Source organism: Pipistrellus hanaki (genome assembly GCF_964339955.1).
Source record: "Pipistrellus hanaki genome assembly, chromosome: 1".
In the NCBI taxonomy this organism is placed as follows: Eukaryota; Metazoa; Chordata; class Mammalia; order Chiroptera; family Vespertilionidae; genus Pipistrellus; species Pipistrellus hanaki.
This window is the reverse complement of record NC_140503.1, coordinates 29,310,738-29,338,634: the sequence shown is the minus strand read 5'-3', so window position 1 is coordinate 29,338,634 and position 27,897 is coordinate 29,310,738. Positions and strand designations below refer to the sequence as shown.

Sequence of the window (27,897 nt, the reverse complement as noted above, 5' to 3'; positions counted from 1 at the left end):
AAAGGTTCTCGTTGAAGTGAACCAGAATAAAGCTTATTACAGTGCGATTGTGGCATTCCACCCATCTCCCCACCCCACCCCACCCCACGAGTCTCCCCGGGTCCTAAACCTGCATTGTGAGTTAGCTTCTCACCATCGATGATGTTTCCAAAACATGGGAAGAAAGTTGCCAGCCCAGGCTGCTCCGCCCCGGCGCTGGCGGGCGGGCTCCGCACTGGCCGGCGCGGCGGGCGCGGGACTCGGCGGCGGGCGGGGCGGGCGCGGGGCGTGGTCTGTGGCTTCCGAGCGCCGAGGAGCGGAGCGCGCTGTGCTCGCTGCGCCCCGAGCCCGCGGCCGGACCCGAAAAGCGAGCCGGAGACCGAGCAAAAGCGGCGACCGAGGGAGCCAGGCCGGCGGGGCGCCAACCCGGGCCGGCCCCAGCCCCGCGCCTCGCAGGGCAGCAGCGGTGAGCGCGGCCGCGGGGCCCCTGCACCCCGTGGCGCCGGGGAGGGAGCGGGCTGCGGCGGGGAGGGAGGGAGGAACCTCCGCCCGAGGGAGGGAGGGAGGGGAAGGGGCGGGGGCGAGGGAAGGAAGGTCCCGGAGCCGGGGGCGGGGGCGGATGCCGGGGTCCGAGCCCGGCCGCGGGAAACTTTGCGCGGGTGCGGGGAGAGCGGGGTGCGCGGAGGGCGCCGCAAACTTGCCCGCGGGCGGGGCGCCCCGGGAGCGGAGCGGGCGCCGGCGGTCTCCCGGGCTTCTTTGTGTGTCCCCTCCCGGCCCCGGCCCGCCGGTGCGGGGGTTTGGGAAGGGGGTGCAGGGGGCGGCGCAGGGGGGCTGCGCCGGGGGCTGGCCCCCGGGTCTCCCCGCCGCTCCCGCCGGGCCCAGGCCCCCGCGCTCGGAGTCCGCCGATTGTCTCCGTCCCTCGCGTCACGCTCGGGCGGGAAAGATTTTGAACGGCGCGTGAGAGGGAGCCGAGAGCCGAGGCGCAGATTTTTGCCAAATCGTGGGCGGCGGGAGGCGCGCCCCGGGGACCCGGGAGCGGCGGGCGGGGCGCGCGGCTAGATGGGGCGCGGGGGCGCGGGGACCCGCGGCGGCCGAGCGCTCGGACGGCCGGCCGGGGCGGCTCCGGTGCTAATTCCGTTTTGATGGCTCGGGGTCTTTGTTGTCTGAAATCGCCTGGAGGGTCTGACGGCAGCACCTTCTCCTCCTTGGGTTATTTTTCTTCTCTTGGAAAAAAAGAAAAGAAAAAAGCGGGCAGGACTGCCCCAAACCACAGCAGCCCCCTCGCTGGATGGAGGGTGCGAGGTCCGGGGTAGCATCTGCCTTTGTGCGCGCCTGTTATTTCCCAAAGTTGTGGCCCGCCCCTCCCCTAGCGGCGGGGAGCGCGCTGCCAGCGGGCTCGGCGGTGCACAGGCTCCGGCAGGTCCCGGCCACACCGAGCAGGTTCCTTCTGGCCGCTCAACACGTTTGCGTCATTCTCTTCTTTTTTTAAAAAAGTTTGTTTGATTTCAGGCAGCTCTCACACGCCTTTCTAAGCGTTTCCTGAGCTCCGGAGCCCCCCTTGCAGATGCTCAGTGGTTGTGCCGGGAAAGGCAGACTGGACAGCGTTCAGGGGCGGGGATTCCCGTTGGTTCCCTCCGAGGTCGCTGCCTTTGAGTTGGTGGAAACATCAGGGGAGATCGAGTTCACGTGGATGAGATGGAACATTCGATGTGTTTGTTTTTTTTAAAACTTGAATGCATAACTCCTTGAGTTTTCTTTCTGGAAAACTCTGCTGAGACTCCCAAGGGCCTTAGTCGCACCCGCCCACCCAATCACACTTACGGTGAAGGGAACAGGTGTAACTAATCTTGATTATTATTATTTTTTTTTCCTTATAGTGAAGACTGGATAAGCCAAAATAAGTTAAAAAAAAAAAAAAGAAAAAAGAAAAAGGAAATCCTTCGTTCTTTATCCACATGTTTGAATTAAGGACCCTTGATGGGATTCAACAGAAGTCAAAACCAAACCACTTTTGAGTCCACTTGGTCTTGTGCAGTTAAGATAGTTTTATTAAAAAGCCAGGTGGGTAAGTTTACCCAGTTAAACATTTTACAAGCGCGTCACTGCATTCGTATTAATTGTGTTTGGAGGATATTGCAGTCTGTTGGGAGAACTGAGTTACAAGTTTTCAGTAGCATGGGGTGAAAGTTTAATGCAGAGCTCAGAAGTGGATTCCGTTGTGTCTTAAGAAGTAAGGGACAGGGTGGAAGCAATTGATTCATTTGTCATTACTCATAAGTTTTAAAGACAGATTTCCAATAACTTCACCACATTATTTGTTCATTTACTCAAACAAGCTTTTACCATAGGCCTTCCACTGTGCTGGACTCTGGAGTGCCAAATAATAATAATACCATTTATGGAATGCTTATTTTGTACCAGTACACACGTTACATTCATCTAATAAATATTTGTTGAGTGCCTGCAATGTAATGTGCTAGCTGCTGGAGTTAGCAGGCACAGGAGGGCTGTGGTTCCTGTGCTTCTCTAGTGGGTAGCCGGGCAGGACATTCAAAAGCATTACCACGCTAATCACAGGTTTTGGAATGTAAATCAGATCTCAATGGCTTCCTGAGTGAAAGTGGCCCCAGTGTTTACCCCATCTGGTCCTCCTCATCCCCCATCCTGACACCTTTTTAATCTCATCTGCTGCTCTTCTTACTCATACTTCACAGCCAAACTAGCTTCTTTGCTGTTTGGGGACCTTTGTTTGTTTGTTTGTTTGTTTGTTTGTTTTAAACATATTTTATTGATTTTTCACAGAGAGGAAGAGAGAGAGATAGAGAGCTAGAAACATCGATGAAAGAGAATCATCGATCAGCTGCCTCTTGCACACCCCCTACTGGGGATGTGCCCGCAACCAAGGTACATGCCCTTGTCCGGAATCGAACCCGGGACCTTTCAGTCCGCAGGCCAATGCTCTATCCATTGAGCCAAACCGGTACCGGCTCTTTGGGGACCTTTGGACTGGCTGTTTCCTCTGCCTGTAGTACCCCCTGCAAGTCCTCATCTCTGTATAGTTCTCTCTGACCCCCTTCACTTCTTCACTCAAATTTTATTGTCAGTGAGGCTTCACTAAACCCAGGATTTAAAATCACCCCTCCCCCCACACTTTTGCAGCTCCCATCCCCTGTTTCACAAGGTTTTTTTTGTTTTTTCCCCTCAGCATTTATGACCATCTCACTAATGCACTCCGTAATTTACTCCTTTGTTTGTGGCCTGTGTTCCCCACTGGTGTGCCTACTCCAGCTCTGTGGGTGTATCCCTGCTGTATCCTCATTCTGGAACAGGGCCTGGTGTACAGTCCTGAAGAACTGTTGGTTGAATGAATTTTGTTTGGTGGAAAGAAGGGGGCAGTTTCTGGCAGAGTAACCAGAGGTCCCTAAGTTAGTAGTAAGAAGGCTACTCTGTGGAGGTGTGTGGCCTTCTTGGAACGGAGGAATGGTCCTTGTGGCTGAGTGTGACAGCTGGAAGGAGAGGACACGGTGAAGGCAGGATGAAGGCAGAGGGGTAATCAGGTGAAAGGTGCAGCGTCTCGTAGGTCTCGTAGGCTAGGGTTCGGATGAAGTCACGTTGAGTCCTCATACAGACCCTATTAGCGCTATGTTGTAGTTTACAAAGCTGGACATCAAGGAGATTAAGTAACTTTCTGAGGTTACACAGTAGGTGAATAGCAACAGCTTAAGCTAGGCTCTCAGACTTCAAAGCACTTACATTTGGCCACATTATGTAACATCAGCAGACACAGCCCCCGTTCTGATGGGGCTGTTTATGCTAAGCCATCGCAGAATACCTGTGGCACGCCAGAGAGATGTATTCTGGGGCAGCGGGTGGGGGAGTTATGGTATGTGGGAAGCATCTGATTCCACCTGGGAATGGGACAGGCCAAGTTGGAAAAACAAAATGATATTAATAATTGTTACTATGAGATACTTCAGATTGGCTGCATTTTCATTGAGAAGTCTTGTTAATGTTAAATGCCCAGTCTTCAAGTCTTCCCTGTGTTTATTTTTACCCCCTTGCTTGATTTCATACCTGTGTCATATGCCCCTTTTCCTCCTTTTACCAAATAAAGGATTGTGTCTGGGATGGTATAAAATCATGAATGCTTAAAGCCTGTAATCCTTCATAAATTGCAGGTTATATTCTCTCCCTCCCCCCATGATGAAAATGATCATCTTTTCTCTGACAGATAACTTAAATATCTGCATGTATTAGGTAGCGTACTATGTAACAAACAGTTTTGGGAAAGAAGTCACCGTGCAGCTCACACTTAAAGGAGTGGAGAATTATGCTCCATCCCCTTGAAGGGTGTTGCTTTTTCATCCAAGAGAGAGGAAGGGAGAGGGAAAGAGTGAGAGAAATATCCATGAGAGAGAATCATGGATAGGCTGCCTCCTGCACACCCCCTCCTGGGGATCAAGCCTGCATCCAGGACATGTGCCCTGACCAGGAATCGAACCTGGGTCCCTTAAGTCCATGGGTCGATGCTCAACCACCGAGCCACGCCGGCCGGGCTGTAATGATTATTTATATAGTCAGGTATAAATCCTGCTATTTGTATTCTGTCTTTCTCACTGTTCTCAGTTTCTTTTGCTCATATTTTTCTTTCTTCACTTGGATATATGGGATAATTTTGATCATTTAGTTTTATCTCTTTTTGGCTAATTTGGTATTCTTTATTTTGTTATTTGGTGGTTGCATTAGGGTTTTTAGCATACGTCATAGTTTACCTTCAAGTATGTTATTTCATGTACAGTATGAAAACCTTGCAATAGTATATTTTCATTTCTCTTCCTCTGACTTTTGTGCTATCGTTACACATTTTTTTTTTGTCTGTTACAAACCCCACGCTCCATTAATATTTTTTGTTTGAGCAATCATTTTTTAAGGGGAATCGAAGTAATATAATAGAGCCATATGTTTTTACCCATGCAGTTATACAGGTTGTATATAATTTAGTTTTACTGTTGTTAAATAAAAAGAACAAATAATCACATGCTGAGGTAATTGGATTCATATGTTACAAGTTAGAATACATTCTAAAGAAAAGGGAAATTCAGAAACCAGAGCCTCGTTCATCTTCTTAAATGAAATCCAGGGCGCTGTCCCTGAGGAGCTCATGGCTGTGTCAGGAAGATGGCTCAGGATCCTGGGGGGCTCGGCCGCACTCAGGCACCGGGGCGTGGGGAGCCCCGGGCAGGCGCTGCTGCTGCTTCCTGTCCTCCCTCTCAGCAGCGCGGGGAGGGGGAGGGGGAGGGGGAGGGGGAGGGGGAGGGGGAGGGGGAGGGGGAATCCTCTGCCCGCGCTGACAGTTTCCAGGCCCTGAGAAACTTTGAAAGATGACATTGAAAGCATTTCTTTCCTTTTGATAGTGTCTGAGATGAAAATCACTTGCCAAAACCGGTTTGGCTCAGTGGATAGAGCGTCGGCCTGCGGACTGAAAGGTCCCGGCTTCCATTCCAGTCAAGGGCATGTACCTTGGTTGCGGGCACATCCCCAGTAGGGGGTGTGCAAGAGGCAGCTGATCGATGATTCTCTCTCATCGATGTTTCTAACTCTATCCCTCTCCCTTCCTCTCTGTAAAAAAAATCAATAAAATATATTTAAAAAAAAATCACTCCGTGATGGCTCCGCAGGTCCAAGTAACACATTTGACAAGAGTGAGCCACAGGCTTCTGCTCGTCCCTGTTCATTGACTGAAAGCTGTGGTCTGCGATGCGGCTCTTGTCTCTCGAGAATCTGCCTTCTCCTTGTTACTCTGGTTCCTGCTGACTCTTCATCTTCCTCTAGGTACTGCCAGGGCTTGCTGCTGGTCATCAGTGAGTAGCTACTCTCCATCTGGGTGTGTAAATGTGCCTCTATCCTGAATGCTAACACAGAACATGGACCAATATTCAACTGTAAACGAGTAGAAAAACTCAGTGCACTCCACAAGTTAATTTACTTTATAGATGTTTGTGGAACCTGGGCACTTGCACATGGAAAACGTACGTCCCTTGCCTCTAGAAAGCCAGCTGTCTGGAAAGAGAAAGCCCACAAGCAGAGGATCGGGCACTCCGTATGGTAATTGGTGATCACGACAATGGAGACACGAACAGGGCGGGGAGAAAGCTTAGCGCGCTGGTTCTCAAAAAGTGCCCGCCGAGGCCCTGCAGCATCACACCGGAACCTGGAGGGTGGGGCCCAGCAGCCCGTGTTTAACAAGCTTCCCGAGTGATGCTGATGCTCACTCAAGCTGTGAAACCACCAGCACGGAGGATTAGGTCACCCCCAGCTCCTAAATGCTAAGAGTATCGGCAGGAAGTGTGCTCTGTCGTACTGTGGAACAAATTCAGAAAGAGTCTGGAGGCTTTGGCTAGAAATAAATGATAACCATTTATTCAAGGGCCTTAGGGTTTGCAAACCCTAGGAACACAACGAGGCAAAACCCCCCGATGTATTCTCAAGAAGAAAGAAAAGCTAAGCGTTCTCACAGTAAGAAAGACATCTGTGAGAAGAATCAGCTCTCTGTTCTCAGCCTCCGGATTGGTCCAGGACGGTAGCTCAGATCATCACAGGTGTGGAGCGTGATGTCAGAGGGTCCGGATACCTGGACACTCTTTCCTGAGTTTTTCCGGGGGGTAGTCAGAGGGTTATCTGGAGGTTTGGTATATATCCAGGTACTGAGGCAGGACTGGAGAGTTCAAAAGTTCAAGTTCCCAGGCTAGTTAAAGCAAGAATAGAATGCTTTCCTCACACCTCCACCTACCTGATTTTAATAATTTAGCAACTTGACTATAGTGACTCCATTTACTCCATCCCGCCGTGCTTTAAGAGCAGTGTTGGCACTAATGCAGTGTCATGTAAAACATGAATTACTATGTGGGTAAAACAGACATGGGTGAAGTTACACCTGACCCTGGAGAAATAGTAAGTTAGATTTAAAATTCTTTTATTATGAAAAATGTTAATATATTCAAAGGCAGATAGAATAGTGAAATGAACTTCTGTGTAAACATTACCTAGTATTAATAATGATCAAATCCTGCTGATTTGGTTTTACCTATACCCTCACCTATCCCTGCATGCTGGATTATTATTTTTTTAATTAAAAATATTTTTATTGATTTCAGAGAGGCAGAGAGAGCTAGAAACATCAGTGATGGGAGAGAATCATTGATTGGCTGCTTCCTGCACACCCCCCACTGGGGATCGAGCCTGCAACCTGGGCATGCACCCTTGACTGGAATCGAACCCCGGATCCTTCATTCTGCAGGCCTACGCTGTATCCATTTAGCCAAACCAGCTAGGGCTGCATGCTGGATTATTCTAAAGCAAATTTCATACATCATATAATTTCATTAATAATTAGATTTTAAATTGAGCTATTAAGGTGCTAAAGATGAATTTGAAACTGAATCACATAGCTTTTTTTATTGCTCATAACAAATTATAAAGCTTAGCTGGAGTTTGTTTACACAAAAAGATGAGTGAAACAAAACAGTAAAATTCATTAAAAATAAATATACTGGTTATAACAGTGAAAATACTTTATCAAAACATTTTATGTACCATCATCACGATAGCAATAGACACATTATACTTATAGATAATATTCTAGGCTAGAAAGAAAGAATATACACCCATACACTGCCAAAATTGGAATACTATGCCGGAAGGAGAAACTTAAATTAGAAAGGCAAGTTTTTGGGAAGGGAGATGTTATAAGAAGTTTGTGCAGTTTCTGGGCAAATTTTAATGCATTAAAAATGTACATTATAATAATACATTACCAATTCTCATTCATTTCAGCAATTATGTTGCCTCATTTGGAAAGGAAAGGTATTTAACATGTAGGGAGGAACAATACATCTTTAAAAAAAAAATCTCAGCATTCTGCACAGTCTTTTCATCAAGATTAGAGATGGCCTGTTTCATTAGGACTCCGGCTGTCGGAGAGTTCATCATGTTTGGAGGAAGGGGCAGAGCTAATTTACACAGACACGTCTTCTCCCATGCTGTCTTTGGAGAACACGTTAGGAGAGCCTGAGAAAAACTGGTGGTGGTACGACTAAAATGTTCACTTTCGGCTGTGACTGTCTGACCCATTAATTAATAGGTCATACCACAGGTGTTAGATAATTTCCATTTTAAAAACGCTGATTACTTAGAAGTAATTTTTACCTTAAGTGAAAATTGCAACAAGAGAAGTAAAGCTGAGCCCTGACTGGCTTGGCTCAACTGTTTGGAGAGTTGTCCTGTCTACCGAAAGGTCATAGGTTCAGTTCCTGGTCAAGGCAATTGCCAGGTTTTGGGTTTCCTCACCAGTCAGGGAGCGTATGGGAGCAAACTTGATGTTTCTCTCTCACATTGATGTTTCTCTCTCTCCTCCTCCCTCCCTCCTTCCTTCTCTCCTCCTCACTCTCTCCCTAAGAAAAATAGGTGTACATGAAGCTTCAAATGTTAACAAATATTTTTTTAAACTATATTTTTGTTTTTTTTTACGGAGAGGAAGAGAGAGGGATAGAGGGTTAGAGACATCAGTGAGAGAGAATCATCAATCAGCTGCCTCTTGCACACCCCCCACGGGGATGTGCCTGCAACCAAGGTACATGCCCTTGACCGGAATCGAACCTGGGACCTTTCAGTCCGCAGGCCGAGGCTCTATCCACTGAGCCAAACCGGTTTCGGCGTTAACAAATATTTTTAAAAATAAGTAAAGTGAAATAAGTTAGACAGAGAAAGATAAATACCCTATAATTTCACTTATATGTGGAATCTAAAAAACAAAATAAAGTAGAAGACACTCATAGATGGAGCTAACAAACTGATGGTGGCCAGATGGGAGGGGGGGAGGCTGGGTGAAAAGGTGATGGGATTAAGAAGTACAAATTGGCAGTTACTAAAACAGGCCCGGGGATGTGAAGTACAGCGTAGGGACTACAGTCAGTAATACTGTAATAACCATGTATGGTGCCAGGTGGGTACTAGACTTACGGGGGAGGGGCACGCCACTTCATAATTTATCTAAATGTCTAACCACTGTGCTGTATACCTGAAACTAATATAATATTGCATCTCAGCTGTAGTTGAAAATTAAAAATAAATAAAGCTGTTCAAGACTGTTCCACATGCCTCCAAAAGAAATAATTAAACAACCCCCAGCTCAAATGCATCTAAGCTCTTAGTACTGTGATAGTATATGATGAGATTGTTTGACAGGATAATGCATGCTAGAGCTTTTAGTTCTAAAATTGGAGCTAGCTATTCAGAATAAATTTTTTTTTTTTTTAAAAAGGAACGACTATCATAAATTCTGTTTATAAAAGAGTTAAGGGTGTGTTCACACTTGTATGTTAGCAGAAGGAGATTACTAGCATTCTCTTGCTTGAATAGCCTTTGTGGTCACTCATTGGATGACACTGAGTAAGAATTTTTTCTCTGTTAATGGACTTGTGTTTAAAAGAAAGCCTGTTACCTTTGTAGTCTTTGTAACTTTTTCATTATAACAAGCTGCAACTCAGTTGGGTAATGATTACTTTTATAAATAGTGTTTAGTCCATACCTGGCTTTATATCCTCCTGAGCCCAACGAAAGGAAACTCCCAAACGCTTGTAACCACAGGCTGATGATTTGATTACAAGCCTGTGTCCGTGATGGTTTCTGAGCCCCGGAAGGTGCATACGCTCCTGGCTGAGTCATCCTATTGTCTCGCAGTTGGCCATGTGTTTGCTTAGCAACCGCCGCTGATTTGAGGTTCGAGCTGGGGGAGTGTGTTTTAAAAACGATCCCACCTATTCTTTCAGGTTATGTGTGCCTGTGAAACCCTGTAAGTTTACTGCGAATGTCGTGTGTCCCACAAAAAGGGAAGATTGAATTGCAAATAGTTTTTCTTCTGATCTGTGTCTCAGTGGGCTGGGGGTGGGGTAAGGAGAAACAAAAGTGAGTCCGGGAGACTGTGAACTTGCTGGTTTATGCCCCTGGCCCAGAGCAGAGCCACATGGCCTCTCTGGCTGATGGGATAAGTATAATTTACTAGGGCCTTGGTCTTGAGTAATACTCCTGTGTGTATCACTATTAAAGGAACACGTGAATTTTGGAAATGTGTGTGTGTTGTGGAACGGTTAAGAATATAGCTTCTACTGAAACCGGTTTGGCTCGGTGGATAGGGCGTCATCCTGCGGACTGAAGATCCCGGGTTCGATTCCGATCAAGGGCATGTACCTTGGTTGCGGGCATATTCCCAGTAGGGGGTGTGCAAGAGGCAGCTGATTGATGACTCTCTCTCATCGATGTTTCTAACTCTCTATCTCTCTCCCCCTTTCTCTCTGTAAAAAATCAATAAAATATATTAAAAAAAGAAAAAATATAGCTTATTTTTTTTCTTTTAAAAAATATTTTTATTGATTTCAGAGAGGAAGGGAGAGGGAGTGAGAGAATCATTCATCGGCTGCCTCCTGCACACTCCCTACTGGGGATTGAGCCCTGCAGGTGCCCTGACCAGGACTCGAACAATGACCTCCTCCTGTCATGGGCCCGCTCTCAACCACTGACCCACTCCGGCTGGGTGCAAATAGTATTTTTATGGATGGAGAAATAGAGGCTCAGCAGGGGCCCTATATTATTTAAACATCTGCCTTAATCTCAGGGCACCTCTCCCTTTTATCTTTCTCTTCAAGCTCTTTGGAGCCAGAGGAGAGCCAGGCTAGGAAGAGGGAGTGAGCCCTGAAGGCCGAGGCCGCTCTCCGGCCGTTCCCATCAGGTGCCACACTCAGGAGGAGAGAGAATAACCTGGGACTGGGCCCTGTGAACCTGTTACCTGAGGAATGCCAGGGAGTGTCACACTGTTAATTCCCAAGTTCCAAGGTTACTTTCCGTTTAAAATACTTGAAAAGTCAAATCCTTCAAATTTTTTTTTCCCCCTCTTGCTTCTGATGAAATGGAAACATTTGGGTGGGAGTGGATTAAACCTTTCTAAGACGAGCCTTGTTTTAGTCGAACTGGAGGGGTTGAGGGAGGCAGAGTGGATAAAGCTTTTCTCCTCAATGTTACCCCTTCACTAGACGATGGGATGTGGGATCTGAGGTCAAGCTCGTGGATGCAGGTTAAAAATTAAATGTGGCAAGACTTTCAACCTTTTTAAAATTTTTTTTTATACAAGTTTATTTTTATTATTACACAGATCCAACAGCACACACATTTCAAAAGCAAAAGCCTTCTTCGTATTATTTTCACTTTCCATTTCTGCAGGCTCTGCCTGTCCCTAGAGATCATCTTTATGGAGGGCGGCATGTTTATCCTGTTTGAACACTCGGAACCCTGACAAAGCAATCATTACGCAACTGTAGTTACAATCTGTGCTTTTTCCTTTTTTACCCGGACCTTCGGTATTAGGGTACGTTATTGAGGTTTCCTAAATATGGGTTCTTCTTTTAGCCTGTGTCCCGAGTCCCGTCCACATGAAGTGGGACTTGAGTTCCCTGCTCTGGATCGCCTTTCCAATCAGTGACAGAGCTGGGGTTAGCGTTTGGATACCTGAGCTGCTTGCCTGTTGCTGAACCAGTTCTGGTGGTTAATTTATTACACAGGTTTGCCAGTTAACTGCCCCTGCAACACTGGGCAGGAAGCGCGTTTCATCTGATGTTCTATGGAGCGTTTACGTTAACATAGGCCCGTTTTGGTTTAGTCAGAATATTAATCTGTTAACCACTTCCTGTGTGGACTGATCATGTGATAATGTAAAATTTCTCTAGAGTCCTGGGCTGTGTGAGGAAATTAGATCGATCTTGCCTGTTAGGAAGTTTCTTTTAAGGATGTGGGATATGGAGCCCACATAACTTCTGTTCAAGCAGTTCTTTTATTTTTTTTAAAAAAAATATATATTTTATTGATTTTTTTTACAGAGAGGAAGGGAGATGGATAGAGAGTTAGAAACATTGATCAGCTGCCTCCTGCACACCCCCTACTGGAGATGTGCCCGCAGCCAAGGTACATGCCCTTGACCGGAATCGAATTTGGGACTCTTCAGTCCACAGGCTGATGCTCTGTCCACTGAGCCACACTGGTCAGGGCTGTTCAAGCACTTCTTGCCAGTAACTTACAGTTTGGCCTTGGGCATGTTACTTACCTTCTCTGTTTCCCTACGTGGGGTAGCGAGTGTCCGTCTTGTGGACTTGTGAGCATGAAAGAGATGGTGCATGCAAAATGCCTGGCACAAATGAGGTACTCAACAAACATTAACTCTTCTTGCTCCTGTCTTATCATTGTTATCAAACAGAGAACCAACAGATTTAGTCACCTATGGAAGGAGAACTTACCTGTTCTTACTGCCAAGCTAACGGAGGATATGTCAGGGATATTTCACTTTTATTGCACTGAAGGAATGTGCAAATATTGAGATAACGCTCTCTAATCAGGTACAAATCTCAGCACTGGACCGAGTCAGTCGGCTTCGTCACTAAGTAATTTGGAGGCCCTTCAGCGAAAGGATTACACAGAGATTTTGTTTGCCTCAGTGGTCCTGCTTCTTGAGACCCGTCCGTGGTTCTGGTTTTGCTTCTCCTCGGGAAAATGTTGTGGCCTCCGGAAGATGTTTCTCGGGGAATGTTGAATGTTCACGAATGGGGAGGAATCAGTTTAGGTGGTGTTTCTTTTTTGAGGGTTTTATGTTCATGTGTTTTGGGGACTGGGATATTTCCGGGGGGAAGGGCTTTGAGAGAAGCAAAAAATATTTCTTAGAAATCTCAAAGCTGTAGTCTGAAATCCCATGGAAAGAAAACTGGAGAATTTTGTATCCTGAGTTACTGGAGGTTGTGGGTCAGAAGGATTATCTGTGTTTTGGGAAGTTTATCTTTACAGGAAGGTACATAATTTCTAAGCATGTTAATGAACTAGAAAATATATTAAGGCAAAAGTAATTTCATAAGTAGATAAAAATAGTTTTAAAAAAACCGAAAACCCCAGACAGATTTCGAATGGAGTCACTGTACATGTTGCAACAGCAGAGATAGCTGAGTATACACAGAAGTGCGTTCTGTTCTTTGCCTGGGATGATGTTATCTCGTGTCAGACCTTAAAATGCTGCTCATGGAAATGGCAAATATGTATCTTTAGGGAGGACTCAGAAACCAATCATTCTGGTTGTCTCTCTTCAGGTGAGAAATGTCTGCCGCGTTTAGGAAGGAAATGGGAGCTGCTCTGCAAGCTCTCTAGCAAGCCACAGGGAAGCCCAGGGTGATTTCACAGAGCCCTGGTTTCAGAAATCAAATCTGTGTTTCAGAGACACCGCTCTTTCCACAGCCTGACTCGGCAACCTTTGAACAGCCGAGTGCCTGCTAGAGTCGGAGGGCTGGCTGGTTCCCTAAAAAAGAAAAAAACAGCTTCCTCATTGCATCACAGTTACTTTCTCTCCCTCTCATCTGCTTTCCCACTCACCAGCCAGCACGCTAAGATTGAATGATTAGGTAAGATTGGGCGTCAAGCATTCAGTTAGAACTCCCCATTTATCAGTACAGCTGTACACGGGTGGATGGCTCTTTGGAAGTCAAGAGTGAAAGAGAAACACAAACTCAAAAAGGACAGAAAAGCACTGTAATCTGGGAAGATTTGAATTTTGAAAGAATTCTTTTAGAGCAAATCCCTTAAAATTTCTACTATGAAAATAATAATCAGAAGTGATTAGAGGAAGTGTCATTTATTTTTTTATTTTACTTTAATTTGTGCTTTTGTTTTAATTTTTAAAGCTTAGTTTTCAAATACAATATTACCTATATTAGCATTAGCTTTAGGTGTACAACTTAGAGATTAGACATTTATATACCTTATCAGGTGATCACCATGAATGTAGCACCCATCTGACACCATACATAGTTATTGCAATGTTATTTTTTATTTTAAATCACTGCACTTTTAAAAACTAAATTTGTTTAGACCTCTATGGATTAAAGTCTACCATGACTTAGCGAGCGATCTAATGTTTTTTTTTGTTTGTTTGCTTTGTGCTCTGTGCAAGTAAGTCTTGGTCAATAATTAAATGAAGTTGGATTGTAGGGAATAGAGCAGCACACTTTTTTTTAGAAAATTTTATTTATTTATTTTTTATTTATTTTTTATTTTGAGAGAGTGAGGAAGGGAGAGGGATTTATTGGCTGCCTTCTGCACGCCCCTACTAAGGATCGAGCCCCCAGCCCAGGCCTAACCTCTTGGTTCGTGGGTGGACGCTCAGTCACTGAGGCCCACTGGCCAGGCTGGAGCAGCACTCTTTAAGGTGAGTTCTTGAGGGTGTAATCAATAATGGTCATTCACAGGAGGGATAAAAAATGGAACAAGTACAGTATCATAGGTAAGATCCCCGTTATAAACTCTAATTCTGGATGTATCCCAGGTGGTTTTATGCTCTTGAATAAATCACTAATGTTCATGGTCTCAGTTTCCCCACTGGAGGAATACCGTGATTAGATGAACTAACTTATAAGCACAACTGCATACAAGTATGCATTGTCTTGGGTCAGTTAAACTGCCCCCCTTTTACTGGTATCCATTGGTTCTCCTCTTAAACCTAGCCAGCTCACTCTCACTGGTCTGCCATCCTCACCAGGGACAGCAAACCTAGCCAGCCCACTCTCACAGATCTGCCATCCTCACCAAGGACAGCAAAGGGGAGAGAGTGGCAGGATCACTTAGAGTCGTGCTTGTGCTCTCCACAGTGAGTCGGTAAGCCTGGGCCCATGGATGCTTTATACCTTGGACAGTGACAGTGACAGTAGCGACGGGTTGCTATTCGAGTCCAGGGTTCAGCACCCATCCTGTTGAGTTCAGTTCAGAATTATAGGACTGAAGGATGCCCATTCCTCTTCCTTCACAGAAGAGGAATCAGGATCCAGGGGTGGCGAGGTCCCACAGCTAACTGGCAGAACCGGGAGTAAAACTGCCAACTCCAGATTGCTGGCTCAGCGCTCTTGGGGCTGTGTGTAAGCGAGATATGTAAATGGTTGAGAGTTATCTCAGACCTGTGGGAAAGTGTGTCATCATACAGTAAGCATTTATGTGTTTAGCATCTTGCTTAAGAAACAGAATATTTATAGCAAGGTGTGACCCTCTCTTCCGCCTCAGAGGTAGCTCAATCGGTGTTTATCATTCTCAGGCATTTCTTTACAATTTTGTGGAGTCTGAATTGGTTAAGGGCGGTTTTCAGAGTCTTGAACAACGGATAGTGCCTGGGCACTACCACACAGAATGGATGCTGACCATGACCAATGCATCCAGCCAGGCCATGGTGCGCTGGCAGGGGATCAGGCCCATCGGGGTCCCTAAGCACTATTTTTAAGATTGTGTATAATTCACATCATTCAGTATGCATTCTTCTGCAAGCTGCTACTCCCTTCAACTTTATATTTGTGAGATGCGTCCATATCGGTCACATATAACACTGATTATTCATTTGCTTTGTTTAATATTCTATTGTGTGACTATGCCACAGTTTATCCATTCACTTATTTTTGGATATTTAGTTTTAGTTTTTTTTAAAATACATATTTTTATTGATTGCAGAGAGGAAGGGAGAGAGAGAGACAGACACAACAATGATGAGAATCATTGATTGGCTGCCTCCTGCACGCCCCCTACTGGCGATTGAGCCCGCAACCTGGGCTTGTGCCCTTGACTGGAGTCAATTCGAGGACCCTACAGTCTGCAGGCCAATGCTCTATCCACTGAGCCAAACCAGCTAGGGCGGATATTTAGTTATTTTTTATGTCCTCTTCTAGGACTCGCCTGTTCATTTCTTTTGCTTATTTCCCTATCAGAATGTTAGTCTTTTCTTTATTGACTTTTACATATATTATTTCTGTATTTTCTTAGAAACTATCCTATCTAATAAAATAGTAATTTGCAAATTGACCATCACTCCAACACACAACATGGCTGCCTCCATGTGGTCAAAGATCCTGCCCCCATGTGGACACAAGATTGCTGTCACAAGATGACCAGTAGGGGAGGGCAGTTGGGAGGGACCAGGCCTGCAAGGGAGGGCAGTTGGGGGTGATCAAGCCTGCAGGAGAGGGCAGTTAGGGATGACCAGGGTGGCAGAGGAGGGAAGTTGGGGGTGACTGGGACTGCAGGGGAGGGTAGTTGTGGGGGACCAGGCCTGCAGGGGAAGGTAGTTAGGGTCAAAGAGGCTGGCAGGGGAGCAGTTAGACATCAATCAGGCTGGCAGAGGAATGGTTAGGAGGTGATCAGGCTGGCAGGCAGAAGTGGTTAGGGGCAATCAGGAAGGCAGGCAGGCGAGCAGTTGGGAGCCAGCAGTCCTGGATTGTGAGAGGGATCCCAGATTGGAGAGGGTACAGGCTGGACTGAGGGACACCCCCCCCCCCCCCCATGAATTTCATGCACCGGGCCTCTCGTTGTTTAATAAACAAATATTAATATTTGCACTTAAGAAGCCACATAAAACCTATTGTAGCCCAATCAGTGTGGTTCAGTGGTTGGGCATTGACCTATAAACAGGAGGTCACAGTTTGATTTCTAGTTAAGGTACATGCCCGGGTTTCAGGCTCAGTCCCCAAAAGGGAGTGTGTAGGAGGCAGCCGATCAATGATTTTCTCTCATCATTAATGTTTCCCTTTCTCTCTCCCTCTTCCTTCCTTGCTGAAATTAATAATATATATATATATATATACATATATATATATATATATATATATATATATATACATATATATATTTTTTTAAAAAATACTATCATAGCTTGACCTTTCCAATGTTATTGGAGCTACCTCCATCTATTCATATTTGAAAAGAGAATTTCAGCATCCTGTAATCAGATGGGTGTGAAGCACACCAGTGGGATTGTCTGAGTGTTAATAGGCCTGTCACTGTAGATATGGATGGATTTAAGATGCACATGGGTCTCTCCATTCTCCATTATAAAGATGGGTTTAATTTTCTTGTATTTCCATGATTACGCAGGTGAAGGGGGATTGACTTCATTGTGCTCTAAGATGTGGGAGGAAAGCCTGTATGGGAAATCATAACCTTCTCTTTCTCCCCCTCCCCTCCTCCCCCGTCACTAAATGAAGCTGGACGATGGGCGGCCCCTGGCTTCCTCAGGGAGCCACTGGGCCACGGGATGTCACAGAAACGACACAGTGAAGGGGAGGACTCGGGCCATGGCTCAGGAAGTCCCTCTCCAGAACTCTGTTTATTAAACTGTCTGTATCTGTGTGTGCACGGTTTGGCGCTCTCCCCCCTTTTCCTCCAGTGAGCAGTGACCTGACCGAGATAGTGCTGGGCTCTTTGTTCCTTTGTTGGCTACTTGTATCTCTTTCTGGCAGGTTATTGTTTCAGGGGCCTTAAGCACCAGGATTAGGACAGTTAAATCTTTCCTGGGCTGGGAAAGTGTAATCTTCCTATTCACTCTGCTTTCCTGGTTTACTTCCTTCCCTGCCGGCCTGGCTTCTTTTTACTTACAGATCGCTTGCACCTCTTGGATAGCCATCCTTCAGAGCATCCAGCGTTTTGTTCCGTGTAGTTGTTTAAACCCTTTTTGTTGTTGTAAAAATGCTTTAGCTCTAGGGGTGGCCTTTTCCTGAGCGTCTCTTCCAGCTCCCCCTCCCATCCCCCCATGAGTAGAACTGATCCCACAATGGCGGGTAGATCACCCCCAACCCTGCCCTCCACCCTTCCAGGCCTCACCCCCACCTCCCCGCGCGGTAGGCCCTTTTGCTGTTGTTAGCGAACAAAGTACTGTAAGTGGCTGGATATTGCGGGTGGAGGCCAGGCCAGGGGGCTCCTGGCAGAATGTTTGTAACCTGTCTGAGCTCTCCTCTCTTGCAAATTGCTGTTTACCTAGTCTGTTCTGTCTTGGGAATAATTAGAACTTTCAAGTTAAGATGGTTGTCCAAAAAGGAAAGATGTTTATTTTTAGAGGCAGAAAATATTTTGAGCCCGTCTGCCATAACTGCTTTTTCTTTTTTAAGAAACAAAAACGATGGACTTTAATCTCCAAGCGAAAACAAACATCGTCCTGGAAGAATTAGCAACATGTTAGCGTTTTGAAAACAAGCTGATTTTTTATTTTGGCTTTCTGTATTTGCTGAGTCACAATTCACATTACCACAGTGGTTCTGAAATTCTCCTTTTCCTTGCATGTCTTGGCGTGGGAAATTGATTTAGTGACATAGGAGATAAAAAATGCCAAAGGGGAAAAGTGTCTAAAGAAATTTTGTCAGTGCAAAGGGCATGAGTTAACACACTAGCAGACAGTCCTTAGAGATAGCTCATCCAAATGAAATTACTTCTTTATTGATGGAGTTTAGGGAGATCAAGGAGGGGGGGTGAGGGGTGAGAGAGGAGCAACAACTATTTGTGGTTCATTGGTTGATTTATGCATTCATTGGTTGATTCTTTTTTTTTTTTTTTTTTTTTTTTTTTCCTCCATTGATTGATTCTTGCATGGGCCCTGACCAGGGTTCCAACCAGCAACCTTGGTGTATCAGGACAACTCTAACCCAGTGGTCAGCAAACCGCGGCTTGTGAGCCACATGCAGCTCTTTGGCCCCTTAAGTACGGCTCTTCCACAAAACACCACGGCCTGGGCAAGTCTGTTTTGAAAAAGTGGCATTAAAAGAAGCTTAAGTTTAAAAAATTTGGCTCTCAAAATAAATTCCAATAGTTGTACTGTTGGTATTTGGCTCTGTTGACTGATAAGTTTGCTGACCACTGCTCAACCCACTGAGCGTAGCCAGGGCTCATCCAAACTATCTTTGATCTTCATAATCAATCACAGGAATGAAGAGAATCTTTTCAATTGGGGTGGTGAACACACAATGAAGAGTACAGGTGACATATCGTAGAACTGTGTGCCTGAAGCCTATGTGATTTTGTTAATCTGTGTTATCTCAATAAATTCAGTAGGAAGAAAAAAGGAATCCTTTAAAGTTTTTGGTTTTGAAAAAAATCCTCATTTCATTTTTTGGGGGGTAGAGTTTTCACTTTATGAGGACGCAGCTAGCTATCAGACAAGGGCCAGTGACACTGACCTTCCCACAGGCTCTCTGTGAGCAGGACCCCACGCCCTCCCCAGATGCAGAAGTCTATTTGAAGGCCCGCAGGAACCACCACAGCCACGGAGGGCCGCCTTCCAGCCCCGGCCTTCCTCCTGCTGGTGGGGAGCGGAGCGCGGGGCGGGGAGGAGCAGTGATGTCACTGGCCCGCCGCTCAAGCTGCCGCCTGCTTTTGTGGAGTCGCAGACCCTGAGGGACGTGGCACAATGGGGTTGGTGAAGTGAAAGTCCTCTGATTTAGATAAACGGAATAGAAAGAAAATGGGGTTAGGAAATGCACACAGCACCCAGAGCATGGGGAAAACCCTCATATCTGAATAACGAGTAAACCCCCCCCCTGCCCCTGGGTTTGTTTGTTTGTTTGTTTGCTTTTTGGCACGAATCTTTAAGCAGGTGCATTTGAGGAACTACCGGTGTGTTACGGGGTGATGCTTGGCTGCTGAGGTAGAAGTGCAGGCATGTGGCCCCTCCAGGACCCGAGACCTCAGGGCGAGGCCAGCGGGCCACTGGGAAAGTATTTCAGGGGACTCCTCTGCTGGCCTCGCCGGTGCCCCAGGAGGATCCTGGCACTTCCCTAAACGACGGTGGACTGGAGGGTCTGACCTTTCCCCCCCCCTCCTAAGCCAGTTCCACAGATTTGCTTTGGGTTGACCTTAGACATCGAAAACGCCTCATTTTTTTTGAGTGTTCCGTCTTTCTTTTCTCAAATAGGATTTCATAAGGGGGCTCACATGTAGGGGCCTGGATTCCCTAAATATTCCCAGTGCGGATGCCTCTTGGGTAGCTCCTGAGCCGGTAAGGCCTGATCTCATTGAAATCTCGGGGGTGTTTCCAGTGTTTCCTTGATGGGCTGGAGTCCACATGGGGCCCCGCAGGCCCTGATGCTCCTGTGGGGCACCGTCCAATGGGAGCTCTCCCCCCCCACCCCCACCCCGTGCTGCTGCAGGTGCCCAGTGGTGCAGCAGCCCCGGCTTGGGTACTGATTCCAGGGCGCCAGGAAGCTGTGTCTCCTTGTGAGCGCCACCGCAGCCTGCTGTTTTCTTGGTTCCTGTCCAGTGTGCGCTGGGCTGTGCTTCATGAAGCTACAGGTGTGGACTGGGTGGCCGTGGATGGAGCTGACCGCTGACAGCTTATATAACCGCAGTAGTGGATACCATTATATGTTCATTATTTCTTAATTTAAGAAACCCACAACATATATCCCTTTGATTGCTTTGGTAATAACGATCTCTGGTGGTCAGAGGAACGTAGATAATACGGTGAGCGGCCTGTTGAAGGCCTCCCAGGGAGGCCGTGAAAGCAAAGGGGATCAGACCCACGGCCCCTGGGTGCCCAGTCTGTTACTCAGCCCAGTGAACCTGTTACCGAGGATTAACTCCACTCAGAGCCAGAAATAGACCAGTGGAGACCTAAATCGGTTTTGATCGTTGGTCTCTGAGGAGGAGAGGATGAAGGCCACATTAATTTGCTGGGCTATTGATTTTCCCTCAGGGGAAGAGAAGACAAAACCAAAACCGTCAGCCACGGAAACAGCGCGGTAAATTATGTCTGAGTTTGGAAAACGTCCAGTCCTATAAATAGATTGTGGGAAGCCCTCGGGGGGGAGAGAAAAGGTGCCCGGTGGCTGTTTCGATATATAAAAGCAGAGGCCCCAAGCAACTTGAAGAGAAACATGGAAGGTTTAGAACTTTAGTCCAAATGGGGACTATGATTCATGACAGAATTATGGCCTTTTGTTGCCACTCACAGCCAAGGATTGGTAAGCCAGTAGGTCAGAAGTTCGGCAGGAGGATTTGGGAGAAGGATTTGGACAAGCTGGTTTCTGAGCGTTCCCTTTTTTTTTTTTTCTCCCGAGAGGTGGTTGGTTTGGTTACCCACCTTCGTACTTTGCCTTAATAGAGATTGAGGAAACCATGGAATTAGGAAGAACTCGCTCTGCATTTCGCTGTTGTGATCGGAGTAGAATTACAGAATGCTTCGGAAGATCTACACTGATATAAACTCACAGCTCTGATTTTCTGGGCTAATCATAATGGTATTATTAACAGCCAGTGTCTGGAGTTTGATCCTTACCAATGATGTTTGGGATTAAACATCATTGGTAAGTATTATTTTATTTTATTATTTATTTTATTTTATTATTATTATTTAAAAAATATTTTTATTGCTGAAACTAGTTTGATTCAATGGATAGAGTGCCAGCCTTTGGACTGAAAGGCCCCAGGTTCGATTCTGGTCAAGGGCATATACCTTGGTTGCGGGCACATCCCCAATAGGGGATGTGCAAGAGGCAGCTGATCGATGTTTCTCTCTCATCGATGTTTCTAACTCTCCCTCTTCCTTCCTCTCTGTAAAAAAAAAAAAAAAAAAAATCAATAAAATATATTAAAAAATATTCTTATTGATTTCAGAGAGGGAGGGAGAGGGAGAGAGAAATAGAAACATCAATGATGAGAGAGAATCATGGATCAGCTGCCTCCTACATGCCCCAGGCGGGAGATCAAGCCCGCAACCCAGCCATGTGCCCTGACCAGGAATCGGACCATGACCTCCTGGTTCATAGGTTGATGCTCAACTAGTAAGCCACTCTGCTAGGCTTATTTTTATTTTTTAAAATATATTTTTATTGATTTCAGAGGAGAAGGGAAGAGGGAGAGAGAGATAGAAACATCAGTGAGGAGAGAGAATCACGGATCGGCTGCCTCTTGCACACCCCTCACTGGGGGATCAATTCTGCAACTCAGGCATGTGCCCTTGATGGGGATCGAACCCAGGACCCTTCAGTCTGCAAGCCGACACTCATCCACTGAGCCAAACCGGTAAAGGCAAAGAGGCATATTTTACGTTTCACAATGAGTGTGCCTGTGTTTTCCTTTGTGTGTGTTCCTTTGCTTTCTTAGCCTCTGTGTCCGCCTCTTTCCCTGTGTTTCCCCAGCCATGCCACTTGGTGACTGTCTCGAGGCGTGGCATTCAGCGCTGTGCGGGATGGGCCATGGGATTGGCACCCACGGTCTTCCTTGGAGGAGGAGTGGGTGGGTGAATTTGAAATGGCACATGTGGGAACATGAATGTGACTCTACCCTGTGGGGCCTGCATGTCTAGAGCTCACTGGTCTGTACCTGGTGCACCCCCACACTACCCGAGGGCCTGAACCCCAGGACCAGCTCTGCCGTGGGGCAGTGCACAGCCGTGTGGTGAGAGTGGGAGGTAAGGGGTGGGAAGATTGGCTGGTCGTCTAGACAAGTCTGTTAACATCACCATGTTTAGAGCTACACTGGAAACAAGATAGTGATTGGCTGACACCGATTCCTCCTGGGTTTCTGGCCTTTCCGTTTCCGCTGTGGAAGACCCTTCTTAAAGCAGCAATCAAGAAAATGTATGGCCGAAACCGGTTTGGCTCAGTGGATAGAGCATCGGCCTGCGGACTGAAAGGTCCCAGGTTCAATTCTGGTCAAGGGCATGTGCATTGGTTGTGGGCACATCCCAAGTAGGGGGTGTGCAGGAGGCAGCTGATTGATGATTCTCTTTCATCTAGCTCTCTACCCCTCTCCCTTCCTCTCTGTAAAAAAAAATTAATAATAATAATAATAATATATATATATATATTCTTTTAAATTATTATTATTTTTTTTTTAAAAAGAAGAAAATGTAGGCACAGCCCTTAAGTATCTGACCCAACCTGTTGAAAAACGCAGTTGGCTTCCTCTTCTCACTTGGTTCTTTTCCCATGTGAAGGACCCCAAATCCTGGAGGAACCTCCTTTTACGTTAGGGACAGAGGAACCGAGGGATGTGAGAATCGCAATTGCAGGTGGTAAAGGAGCCCCTGCATTTTGGGGATAATAAACCAAGGGGGAAAAGCCTCTGGTCTGTAGCTCGGGTTGTGCGGCACGGAGGATTCCGTTGCATCAGGAGGAATGGCCGTCCCCGATTTCAGACCAGGGATCTAGAGAGCCTTCCCCCAGAACCTCTGTGCCTTGTGCTTACAGAGAAGCAGGGACATTAGAGAAACAATGACCTTGCCTTCCACCAGGGGAAGGAATGTATGTAGGAGAAGCCTGTTCTGTACCCAAATGGTGCTTAGGAGTGTAAGCCTCATAAATCAAGATTATACTGGGAAAAACTGAGTTAGATTAATTTGTCCCAATAACAAAAGATACGGAGAAGCCTCCCTTCATTCCGGTTTTATCAGAAGATTAATTTAAACATCTTTTGTTGCAACTGCGTCTCCCCTGTCGGGCAGGGAAAGGAGACCCCACACTTCAGAGTCCCAGAGATCCAGGCCACACATCTGGGTGAGGAGGCCGCAGAGGGGCCTCCACCCCTCGAATCCTGACGGTTCCCAGAGCCCGTGGGCTTTCCTTTCTTCCCAGAAAGACTCCCCAGGGGGGCTGGTGTGTTCTAGACAGGAAGCGGGGAAGGCGGAAAAGCCAATCTGACAGATGGTTGATTGTGCGCAGAGAGAAAAGGGAGAGTGATAATATATAACTCGACTAAGCAACGAGGGCGTCCAAAGTTCACCTCCCAAGGTCTGAGGCAGAGGAGGAAAGCTAAATGTATTCAGATAAATGAACAACAGAAGACCACAATGTTTCTGTGTTGTCCCTTTAGGACTCCACAGATAACTCGTTTTGCAGATATCGTAAGCTGAAGTTTATTATGCATAAAGAGCGCAGGGGGATTCGACAGGCTAGGGGAGGTGGTTGTGAGAATTCTTAGGGTCGGGAGTACCAATCAGTGGATGACATCCTGGGGTATTGGAAAGACTTAGGTTTGTTACTGGTATTTTTATTAATTACAAATCACATTCCTAAAGGAGTATTTTCTTTTCTGATTATTATATTTTTAGGTAACAGTTTCTACAGTGTATGTATTTTATTTCAGTTGATGGAAGGAATGTGGCAAAGGTTGACATTAAGTGGTTTTTAAAAAATAGTGTGGTTTACATATTGTTCATTTAGAAGATGAGGTAGTGATAATCCTTAAAGGTTTTGAATGAAAATTCCTTTAAGTTACACCACTCTAACACAGCCATTTTCAACTGGGGTGCCACAAAAATTTTTTTAAAACATGCCGCATCTGACTATTTAGTTAGGAGCTCTGACCTCATTATAAAAAAAAAAAAATGACAGTCAACACACTAATAGCCGTCTGGTATGAGTGAATCAAAATTTTATATATATATATATATATATATATATATATATATATATATTTTTTTTAATATATTTTATTGATTTTTTTAACAGAGAGGAAGGGAGAGAGATAGAGAGCTAGAAACACCGCCGATGAGAGAGAAACATCGGCCAGCTGCCTCCTGCACACCCCCTACTGGGGATGTGCCCGCAACCAATGTACATGCCCTTGACTGGAATCGAACCTGGGACCTTTCAGTCCTCAGACCGAGGCTCTACCACTGAGCCAAACTGGCTTTGGCAAAATTATATATTTTCTTCATCAGATCAGCAAAAACATATTTTTTTTGCATGCCGCAGTAATTAGTTGATGTGTGCCATGAGATGAAAAAGGTTGAAAATCGCTGCTCTAACACAATTTTTATTTTTGCACTTTACCCTTGAATCTTTGTGCGTATGTGTACGTATTGATGTGGTTACACTCCTATTCAACATAAACATTTGTATTCTGTTTATTTTAGTATTTTCTTATTTAAAACTTTTCATAAACTTTATGATGATTGGTTTCGTTTTGATTAAAAACTTTTTTTTTTTTACACTGTTGTACCAGATTTTGCAAAGCATTCCAGTATATGCAAAATGTATACTCACTTTAACAGTTGATAGCTCAACTTTGAAAATGAAATGTATTTTAATAAGCTCTGCCTTAATAGTTACTCAGAGTGTGTATATACATTTTTTGGGGGACACCCTGTATACCTTTTTGATTCTAGCAAAATACTTTTTGGGATAAATTCCCCGGAGGGAGATTACCAGAGCAAATTATATGTGCATTTTTATGATACAAGTTACATATCACCATACTGTTTCCAAAATGGTGATTGTCTAGATAGTGTAGAGGTATACCAGTTTCTTTCTTCCTTTTAAAAGTTTATTTTAAAGTACTGTACTCCTGTGACTACACAATTTTCATTTGGTACAAAGACGATGCCACTGGAAACTGTAGCAGACTTCTAACCTGCCCGCCAGACAAATTACTATTGAATTGTGGAGACCATTTAGCCATATGTGAATTTTATTTTCCTTTAAGAAAATACCTGAGAAGAAGAGATTAAAGTGTAAGCATTTCATTGGAGGCACATAATAAAGCCTGCTGTCCGGTTGCAGTTTATAGTTTATAGTTCCCTGATCATGTTTGTATTGATTATTTCATTTGAGGCTTTGGCAAGCGCTGTGAGCAGGGGGAGCAGAGGGAGTGGAGCTCAGGGAGTGGCAGGGCCTGCTCGTGCTCCTGGGATGGCCGTGGCAGAGCCAAGGCCAGAGGCGTTTCTTTGAGCATCCCGAGCAGCGTCAGCCTGAATGATGTACTCCTTCGGATGAACCGAGTGAGGCGCTAGATGAAGTTTTATACACGGTCTTAATTAGAGAGGAGTACATAATTAATATTAAAAATGATGACTTTAAGTCACCAAAGCACACAAATCCAGGTGTTTTGTGGGTCAACGTGTTTCCATCACTCCTGATTAAAAACAAAGGTTGATGCTATTAAAAGAGTAAATTATAGCATTCCTTGAAAAGTTTACTTATCCTGTTTTATTTGGGGATTATATGAAATGGGGGTTGAGACTGTGGATGCAGGCGTGAGACGGATGCAGCTCTGAGACCCAGCTCCCGGGCTGAACTGCTTGCATACAGTGCTCTCCTTACCCCGCCCCAGCCTTGGTTTCATCTGTAATCTGGTGAGAATAGTGTTCCTGTCAGAGATGTTTTCTGAGGCAAAGTGCTTAGTGCATAGTAAGCACTCTATTTTGTCCTGAGTTAGTTGTTACATATTGGTAAATATGCTTCAGTTTTTCTTTATTTACTTACTGTAGGCCCAGTGCATAAATTTGTGCACCAGTGGGGTCCCTCAGCCTGGCCTGCGGGATTGGGCCAAAACCAGCTCTCCGACATCCCCCCAGGAGTCCCTGATTGTGAGAGGGTGCAGGCCAGGCCGAGGGACCTCACCAGTGCACAATCGGGGCCGGGGAGTGATGCGGAAGGTTGGCCAGCCAGAGAGGGACTGCAGGAGGGTTCCATGGTGTAGCCCATCTCACTCAGTCCCACTGGGCTGGACCCTAGCAGCAAGCTAACCCACCAGTTGGAGCATCTGCCCCCTGGTGATCATTGCTTGTCATAGCGACTGGTTGACTGGTTGACAGTCTGCCCCCTGGTGGTCAGTGCATGTCATACCAAGCAGTTGCATATCATTAACATATTACGCTTTGATTGGTTGAATGACCAACCGGACGATTGAATGACGGGACAACCAGACACTTAGCATATTAGTCTTTTATTATATACTAGGGACCCAGTGCATGACATTTGTGCACTGGAGCGTTGGGGTCCCTCAGTTAGGCTGCATCCTCTCACAGTCTAGAACCCCTAGGCTTAGGCCTAAGCTGGCAGTCAGAGATCCCCTGAGGGATCCTTAGCTCTGCCATGGAGGCGGGAGAAGCTCCAGACCCAGTAACTCCTCTTGTCCTGAAGTGAAGCCACCTTTCTGTTTTGAATCCATGCGCTATGGGGTGTTGAGGTAGAGCTGTGTGTTATGCAGTTAGCTATGTGTCCATTCGAGATAGTCAGCTTATGTAGTTTGAACACTTATTGGAAGCTGAGGGATGAGTTCCCAGAATAAGCAAGTTGAATGGATGCTAATTTTCCTAGTTATGTTCTGACCATCCCCCACTTCTGTGCCTACCTGGGTCCCTGTTGGTTTATGGTTAAATGGCTGAGCCCCACAGCCACCTGTGTTGTGCTAGCATGGACATGTTTCACAGGACAAAACTAGCCTTAACACGCCCACTGCCTCTATCTTGAACAGGACTCCAAATGCACTGCTGGGCTCACCGCACTCAAAGGCATGTGAACAGGCAGACACACGAACTCATCACCTCTGTCTAATGCCCTTGGCTAAGGGAGGGGCTGTGACTAACTCACAGAAGGAATGTGTGTGCTTGGGTAATTGAGAGCTGGTGGTGTGTGTGTGTGTGTGTGTGTACTTTGGCTTCATGATGTTCAGATAAGGATTTATTTTTTATTTTCATAAGATTAATTCTGTGAGGCAGTGTGGAATGCATGCTTTCTTTCTTCCTTTTATAAAAAAGAAAATCATAGACTTTGATTTCAGGAGGTAGATAGGATAGAGGTGATTTTAAGAATTCCCAGTGCGTTGTGACATATGGGGCCAGATGCGTACTGGGAATATGGTAAAGAATGTGGTTGTCTAACTACTATGCTGTACACCTGGAACTAATCCAAAATAGTATTTAATGTAAACTATAATAAAAAATTAGTAAAAAAAATAATACATTGTATGATTATTAGATGTGAAGTCAATTATTAAGTGCATAGTTTCCCTATTGAGTGTATATCAATTTTACATTTTGTCAATAGGTATCTAAGTTGTTTGACAGAATATCTTGTACTTATTGAGGTAGTTTGTGTGTTGTGTTTTTTAAATGGTATGGGCTATTCTCTCATTATTAAAGAATTTACAAAGAAAATCCTGACTGCACGGAAATAATCATTTAGAAAAAAAAAATGAAAATAATGTTTCAATAATAAAGATACTTTATCCTCTAGTTTTCATATTGTCAGAGAATGTTGTATAACAAGAGTGTGACATACAGACATTTAAAGTCATACTTTGAGCTTTTCTGGT

At 45.5% G+C, this 27,897-nt stretch overlaps 1 protein-coding gene across 4 annotated transcripts in view; it reads left to right on the top strand.

The window, feature by feature from the left end:
* The first annotated feature begins 237 nt into the window (after positions 1-237).
* Positions 238-27,897, top strand: part of SYNE2 (spectrin repeat containing nuclear envelope protein 2) — a 299,775-nt gene continuing 272,115 nt past the window's right edge. For 3 of the 4 annotated variants that reach the window (XM_084866238.1, XM_084866237.1, XM_084866235.1), the window contains exon 1: positions 238-445. The gene's annotated coding sequence lies outside the window, so the exon portion shown is untranslated. Of the gene's footprint in view, positions 446-14,118; positions 14,267-27,897 lie in introns of all 4 variants that reach the window. The other variant, XM_084866236.1, reaches the window with a different exon arrangement.